The sequence below is a fragment of the Saccostrea cucullata genome, unplaced genomic scaffold (assembly GCF_032062105.1).
Source record: "Saccostrea cucullata isolate Sc308-1 unplaced genomic scaffold, CSIRO_AGI_Scuc_v1 ctg3822, whole genome shotgun sequence".
In the NCBI taxonomy this organism is placed as follows: Eukaryota; Metazoa; Mollusca; class Bivalvia; order Ostreida; family Ostreidae; genus Saccostrea; species Saccostrea cuccullata.
In genome coordinates this window covers 34,618-43,481 of record NW_026932136.1, presented here as the reverse complement: position 1 = coordinate 43,481, position 8,864 = coordinate 34,618, and positions in this window count along the sequence as shown.

The window sequence follows — 8,864 nt, the reverse complement described above, 5'->3', positions numbered from 1 at the left end:
GAAATATTTAGAAAACCTAAGTAAACCTAGGTAAATATTTAAAGCAAATTTAAGGGGGCGTTGCGAAAATATTTTATAAATACTGAATTCTATGACACAACAATACGCTGACATATTTCTGTATTTTATATTTTTACCACATGGAATTATAATTGTTTGAAATATATATTGATGAAACTATCAGTATACAGTATACATATGTACATTCATCGATACCCTCCGTGCGAAGCTAAGCACGGCATCATTAATAAGATTTTTGCTTTTGAAGCAGGATGAAAATTTACTTTTCTACACCTGCATAAAATTATTTCAGAAGATTTTGTTTAAAAGTAAAATAGATCGATTGCTGATATACGTATGTAAATTGCGGCTATAATATGTAACAGTGCTGACTATACCTCTCGTAATATTATAAGGAACTTGAAATTGACATATACTCATCCAAGTTCAAGACTTTGTTTCTTGGAATTGCAGACAATTTAAATATCTAAATCCTTCAATTTCGTACATTATTTCTTTTTTTTTATTAATATTTTAGAAGCAAGGTAACACAAAGTCAATATTATTTTGCTTAATCAGGCGTGATAATGATATTCCCTGTTTATACAGTGATGTGGACCCAGAATGGGGGGGGGGGGGGGGGTCCATTCTTTGACTTTGCTAAAAAGACTCCCAAATTTTTGTTGTGCTCATGTAGTAACAAATGTAGAAATTCGATTGTGAAAACAAAATTGGATTTACGGGTTTCGGAGATTTTAGATTTATTCTCTTTCCTTGGTCAAAAACTTTCAGGTACAGTATTTACAAGCTAGTAATCTAGTAATAATGTAAAGCAGCATTAAGATTTGTCTTTAGAATAACAGTAGTATCCTATAGTTATTTAAATCGAAGATAGCGTACAGCTTTAAAACGAAAACAGGCGATTGAAAGGGGGTGAAATTGGAGATAATAGAAATACACTGTAGACCTCTGTTAATAATTTGATGATATCGAGTAAAGTCTAAGTGATTCATCTTGTAAAAAATCAATTATTTGAAAGAGCACCATCTAAAATAATTACAGTCTTTATGACGTCACAATTGACGTATATGTATTACTTTTATCGTCATGTTCAAAGACTGACGAAGAGAAATGTAACTTATATGTTTTTCGAGTTTTGAATTCAGATAATATAAATCGAAGATCATGCCTCTCCACAAATATCGTTTCAAACGAACTTCTGACTATTTTTTAAAATATATTGTGTGTAATTTTTATACCACTATTGTTATATAAACTAAATATTACTGAATGTTTAACAAAACTGGTGAATCTTTGCGACATCAAAATTTAAATGTAAAGTCATATTTCATATTGGCCACACGTGTGAACAACGATGATATTAAGCATGTAGATTCGTATCAGCAATATTTATACATATGGTAAGTATGAAAGTTGTTCTTGACTGTGGCCACACTTAATTTTGGGAAAATCTGTCGAAAAATCGGCATTTTTGAACGTTTTTATGAAACCGTCGCATCTTCAAACCACCGCACGTGCCTAACAGCGCATTATTTAACAAAATGAGTTACGTAAGGAAAAAAAGTATGTTGTCCTCTAATAATTAACGTATAATACCGGCCATGAATAGAAACTCGAATTTTGTGAAAAACACAGGGCCAAATATGATGGTTCGTGGCTTTACCTCTTTTGTGCCGACGATTCCTCAGAGATTTTTCGATCGATTTGTTTCAAATTTTCAGGGTTGGTGCACAATTATCTGAAGTTAATTCCGGCCGAAGGATTTTTTGAAAATCACTTCCGGTCTAGAGTTATCGCCCTTTTCTTAAAATTCAGATGACCTTCGTGTCTGTGACAGAACTCAATAACGGCTCAAGCTAGAGCGCTGAAATTTTCAGTGATAATAGAGGACATGTTGCCATGTTGCACCTGGGTCAGGAAATTTTCCGGAAGTTTCTAGTATGGAAGCTCGGTAGGGGTCAAAATTTAGGACACGAATCATGACTGATTTTTTAAGACATTTTGCTTCATATCTTTTAAAGTATAATTATTTTGTTAAAACATACTGAACATCATTTGTGCAAAACATCGAGATCTTTAATATGATATCAAGAAAAATGTGCTGACTCATCAGATTAAGGGCTGAAAGGGGCCAACAGTTTTTATTCAATAACTCTTTACAAGTCAATATTTTGTTATACATTACTGAAGCAAAAATCTTTATCTCAACCGTCTACAACTATATATTATGGTTTTTATGTCGTATGGTACATAAATAGGGGCCACAAGGGGCTATAATGCTTAATCTTTGATGCTTTATATCTCGAAAGGAAGAAATATTTTGATAAGCAATATTGAACAAAAGTTGTTCAAAATCATGTTTTAAACAATATGCAACCTTTCATTTTTTGCTAAACGTCCCCGTTAAGGAGTTGAAGGGTTGGCCCCTAAATATATCTTTTGCTTATAGCTCAAAAACGAAAAAGAATTTCTGAACAGTTGTTGAACAAAAAATGTTCAAAATCTTAAGACCTTTAAGATGAGATCCCGAAAAAGGGGCTGGGTACTAGAATTAGGGGCCAATAGGGACCAAAAGTCTTCAATCGATAACTCTTTATCAGTTAATATTTTGTAATACATTACTGAAGCAAATATCTTTGTCTCAAGCGTCTACAACTATATATTATGGTATTTATGTCGTATGGTACATATTTAGGGGCCACAAGGGGCTATAATGCTAAATCTTTGATGCTTTATATCTCGAAAGGGAGAAATATTTTGATAAGCAATATTGAACAAAAGTTGTTCAAAATCATGTTTTAAACAATATGCAACCTTTCATTTTTCGCCAAACGTCCCCGTTAAGGAGTTGAAGGGTTGGCCCCTAAATATATCTTTTGCTTATAGTTCAAAAACGAAAAAGGATTTCTGAACAGTTGTTGAACAAAAAATGTTCAAAATCTTAAGACCTTTAAGATGAGATCCCGAAATAGGGGCTGGGCACTCGAAATAGGGGCCAAGAAGGACCAAAAGTCTTTTTTCAATAACTCTTTATCAGTTAATATTTTGTAATACATTTCTGAAACAAAGATGTTTATCTCAACCATTTCCAACTATATTTTATGATTTTTATGTCGTATGGTACATAATTAGGGGCCAAAAGGGGCCAGAATGCTAAATCTTTGATGTTTTATATCTCGAAAGGGAGTAATATTTTGATAAGCAATATTGAACAAAAGATGTTCAAAATCATGTTCTAAACAATATGCAACCTTTCATTTTTCGCTAAACGTCCCCATCAAGGAGTTGAAGGGTTGGCCCCTAAATATTTCTTTTGCTTATAATTCAAAAATGGTATAGAATTTCTAAATAGTTTTTGAACAAAAAATGTTCAAAATCTTAAGACCTTCAAGATGAGATCCCCAAAAAGGGGCTGGGCACTCGAATTAGGGGCCAAGAAGGGCCAAAAGTCTTTTTTCGATAACTCATTAACAGTCAATATTTTGTTATACATTACTGAAGCAAAAATGTCTATCTCAACAATCTACAGCTATATATTATTATTTTTATGACGGATGGTACATAATTAAGGGCCACAAGGGGCCAGAAGTCAAAATCTTTGATGCTTTATATCTCGAGAGTGAGAAATATTTTGATAAGTAAAATTGAACAAAAGATGTTCAATTCCATGTTTTGAACAATATGCAACCTTTCATTTTACGCTAAACATCCCCGTTAGGGAGTTGAAAGGCTGGTCCCTTAATATTTCTTTTCCGAATAACTCGAAAACGAAAAAGAATCTCTGAATAGTTGTTGAACAAATAGTGTTCATAATATTTAGAGCTTTAAAATTTTACAAAGAAGAAAGGGCTGATCCCTAATATTAGGGGCCGTGAGGGGCCAAAAGTCGATTATAGAAGTCTTTATTGTTCAATGTCTTTTTACAGAAAATGGAAAATCATTACTTTAGAATGAAAATCTCAATCAAAATCTGATCTCATCTCATCAAGAATCGAACGGAAGACCCACTCGTTGTTCACAACGAGATCGTATCTAGTTATTAGGGTCTTCCGTCTTCAGCGGAAGACCCTTCTATTATTCTTCGGTTTCTTTTTCACTTTTATTATTATTATTATTATTCTTTTTTCTCCTTACCGATTTTGTGCAGAAGATTTCTCGGAGATGGCTCGATCGATTTAGTTCAAATTTTCGGTGTTGATGTGTTTCTATCTGAAGTTTGTACCGGCGCTTCGATTTTGAAAAAATCACTTCCGGTCGGAAGTTATCACCCTTTGATCGAAATTTAGATGACCTCCATGTCTGTGATGGAACTCAAAAACGGGTCAAGCTAGAAAGCTGAAATTTTGAGGGATGGTAGAGGACATGTTGCCATCTTGCACCTGGGTCAGGATATTTTCCGGAAGTGCCTAGTATGGAAGCTCGGTAGGGGTCAAAAATTAGGACACGAATCATGACTGATTTTTTGAGACATTTTGCATTGTATCTTTTTAAGTATAATTATTTTGTTAGAAGATACTGAGCAAAATTTGTGCAGAACTACAAGATCTTCCACGTGATATCAAGAAAAAAGTGCTGACTCATCACATTAAGGGCTGAAAGGGGCCAAAAGTCTTTATCCAATAACTTTTAAGCAGTCAATATTTTGTAATACATTATTGAAGCAAAAATCTCAACAATCTTCAACTATATATTATGATTTTTATGTCGTATGGTACATAATTAGGGCCACAAGGGGCCAGAATGTTAAATCTTTGACGCTTTATATCTCGAAAGTGAGAAATATTTTGACAAGTAATATTGAACAAAAAATGTTCAAAATCATGTTCTGAACAACATGCAACTTTTCATTTTTCGCTATACGTCCCCGTTAGGGAGTTTAAGGGTTGGCCCCTAAATATTTCTTTTGCACATAACTCGAAAATGAAAAAGAATCTCTGAATAGTTGTTGAACGAAAAGTGTTCAAAATCATAAGAGTTTAAAGATGAAATTAAGAAAAAGGGGCTGGGCACTCAAATTAGGGGCCAAGAGGGGCCAAAAGTGTTTAATCGATAACTCTTTATCAGTTAATATTTTGTAATACATTACTGAAGCAAAGATGTTTAACTAAATGATTTACAACTATATATTATGAATTTTAAGTCGTATGGTACATAATTAGGGGCCAAAAGGGGTCCGAATGCTAAATCTTTGACGCTTTATATCTCGAAAGTGAGAAATATTTTGATAAATAATATTGAACAAAAGATGTTCAAAATCATGTTCTGAACATTATGCTACCTTTCATTTTTCGCTATACGTCCCCTTTAGGGAGTTGAAGGGTTGGCCCCTAAATATTTCTTTTGCAAATAACTCGAAAATGAAAAAGAATCTCTGAATAGTTGTTGAACGAAAAGTGTTCAAAATCATAAGAACTTTAAGACGAAATTAAGAAAAAGGCGCTGGGCACTCAAATTAGGGGTCAAGAGGGGCCAAAAGTCTTTAATCGATAACTCTTTAGTTGTTAATATTTTGTAATACATTACTGAAGCAAAGATGTTTAACTATATGATTTACAACTATATATTATGATTTTTATGTCGTATGGTACATAATTAGGGGCCACAAGGGGCCAGAATGCTAAATCTTCGACGCTTTATATCTCGAAAGTGAGAAATATTTTGATAAGTAATATTGAACAAAAGATGTTAAAAATCATGTTCTGAACAATATGCTACCTTTCATTTCTCGCAATACGTCCCCGTTAGGGAGTTGAAGGGTTGGCCCCTAAATATTTCTTTTGCAAATAACTCGAAAACGAAAAAGAATCTCTGAATAGTTGTTGAACAAAAAGTGTTCAAAATCATAAGAGCTTTAAGATGAAATGAAGAAAAAGGGACTGGGCACCTATGCAACCTTTTATTTTTCGCTAAACGTCCCCTTTAAGGAGTTGAAGGCTTGGCCCCTAAATATTTCTCATGCAAATAACTCGAAAACGAAAAAGAATCTCTGAATAGTTGTTCAACAAAAAGTGATCAAAATCGTTAGAGCTTTAAGATGATATGAATAAAAAAGACTGATTCTTAAAATTAGGGGCCGTGAGGGGCCAAAAGCCGTTTTTTAAAGTCTTTAATGTTCAATGTCTTTTATAGATTATGGAAAATCATTACTTTAGAATGAAAATCTCAATCCAAATCTTATCTCATCTCATCATGAATCGAACGGAAGACCCACTCGTTGCTCGCAACGAGATCGTATCTAGTTATTATTATTATTCTTTTTTCTTCTTACAAAATTTGTGCAGAAGATTTCTCGGAGATGGCTCGTTCGATTTGCGTCAAATTTTCACGGTCGATGCGTTGTCATCTGAAGTTAATTCCGGCAAATTATTTTTTGGAAATTCACTTCCGGTCGGGAGTTATCGCCCTTTGATCAAAATTTGGAGGACCTCCTTGTCTGTGATGGAACTCAAAAACGGCTCAAGCTAGAAAGCTGAAATTTTTACTGATGATAGAGGACATGTTGCCACGTTGCACCTGGGTCAGGATATTTTCCGGAAGTGCCTAGTATGGAAGCTCGGTAGGGGTCAAAATTAAGGACACGTTTTATGAGTGATTTTTTGAGACATTTTGTATCATATCTTTTAAAATATAAATATTTTGTTAAATCATTCTGAACATGATTTGTGCAAAAAATCAAGATCTTTCATATGATATCAAGAAAATGTGCTGACTCATCAAATTAAGGGCTGAAAGGGGCCAACAGTTTTTTTTCAATAACTCTTTGAAAGTCAATATTTTGTAATACATTACTGAAGCAAAAATGTTCATCTCAACCACTTACAACTTTATATAATGATTTTTATGTCATATGGTTCATTATTAGGGGCCACAAGGGGCCAGAATGCTAAATCTTTGATGCTTTATATCTCGAAATGGAGAAATATTTTGATAAGCAATATTGAACAAAAGATGTTCAAAATAATGTTCTAAACAATATGCTACCTTTCATTTTTTGCTAAACGGCCCCATAAAGGAGTTAAAGGATTGGCCCTTAAATATTTCTTTTGCCAATAGCTCAAAAACGATAAGGAATTTCTAAACAGTTGTTGAACACAAAATGTTCAAAATCTTAAGAGCTTTAAGATGAGATCCTGAAAAAGGGGCTGGGCACTCAAATTAGGGGCCAAAAGGGGCCACAAGTCTTCAATCGATAACTCTTTATCAGTTAATATTTTGTAATACATTACTGAAACAAAGATGTTCATCTCAACCATCTACATCTAAATATTATGATTTTTATGTCGTATGGTTCATAATTAGGGGCCACAAGGGGCCAGAATGCTAAATCTTTGATGCTTTATATCTCGAAATGGAGAAATATTTTGATAAGCAATATTGAACAAAAGATGTTCAAAATGATGTTCTGAGCAATATGCTACCTTTCATGTTTTGCTAAACGGCCCCATTAAGGAGTTAAAGGGTTGGCCCCTAAATATTTCTTTTGCTAATAGCTCAAAAACGATAAGGAATTTCTAAACAGTTGTTGAACACAAAATGTTCAAAATCTTAAGAGCTTTAAGATGAGATCTTGAAAAGGGGGCTGGGCACTCAAATTAGGGGCCAAGAGGGGCCACAAGTCTTCAATAGATAACTCTTTATCAGTTAATATTTTGTAATACAATATTGAAGAAAAGATGTTCATCTCAACCATCTACATCTAAATATTATGATTTTTATGTCGTATGGTTCATAATTAGGGGCCACAAGGGGCCAGAATGCTAAATCTTTGATGCTTTATATCTCAAAAGGGAGAAATATTTTGATAAGCAATATTGAACAAAAGATGTTCAATATAATGTCTTTAATAATATGCAACCTTTCATTTTTTACTGAACATCCCCATTAAGGAGTTGAAGGGTTGGCCCTTAAATATTTCTTTTGCTAATAGCTCAAAAACGAAAAAGAATTTCTGAACATTTGTTGAACACAAAATGTTCAAAATCTTAAGATCTATAAGATGAGATCCCGAAAAAGGGGCTGGGCACTTAAATAAGGGGCCAAGAGGGGCCAAAAGTCTTTTTTCGATAACTCTTTATCAGTTAATATTTTGTAATACATTACTGAAGCAAAGATGTTTATCTCAACCTTCTACAACTATATATTATGGTTTTTATGTCGTATGGTACATAATTAGGGGCCAAAAGGGGCCAGAATGCTAAATCTTTGATGATTTATATCTCGAAAGGGAGAAATATTTTGATAAGCAATATTGAACAAAAGATGTTCAAAATAATGTCCTGAATAATATGCAGCCTTTCATTTTTTGCTTAACATCCCCATTAAGGAGTTAAAGGGTTGGCCCCTAAATATTTCTTTTGCTAATAGCTCAAAAACAAAAAAAGAATTCCTGAATAGTTGTTGAGCAAAAAATGTTTAAAATATTTAGGGCTTTAAGATGATATGAATAAAAAGGGCCGATTCCTTAAATTAGGGGCCGTTAGGGGCCAAAAGCCGATTTTTTTAGTCTTTAATGTTCAATGTCTTTTTACAGATTGTGGTAAATCATTATTTTAGAATGAAAATCGCAATCAAAATCTCATCTCATCTCATCAAGAATTGGACGGAAGACCCACTCGTTGCTCGCAACGAGATCGTATCTAGTTAGGGTCTTCCGTCTCCAACGGAAGACCCTACTATTATTCTATTGTTTCTTTTTCACTTTTATTATTATTATTCTTTTTTTTCTTTACAATTTTTGTGCAGAAGATTTCTCGGAGATGACTCGACCGATTTACTTCAAATTTTCGGAGAAAGTGTATCTTTATCTAAACCTTATACGTTTTTTTCATTTTTTGAAAATTCAC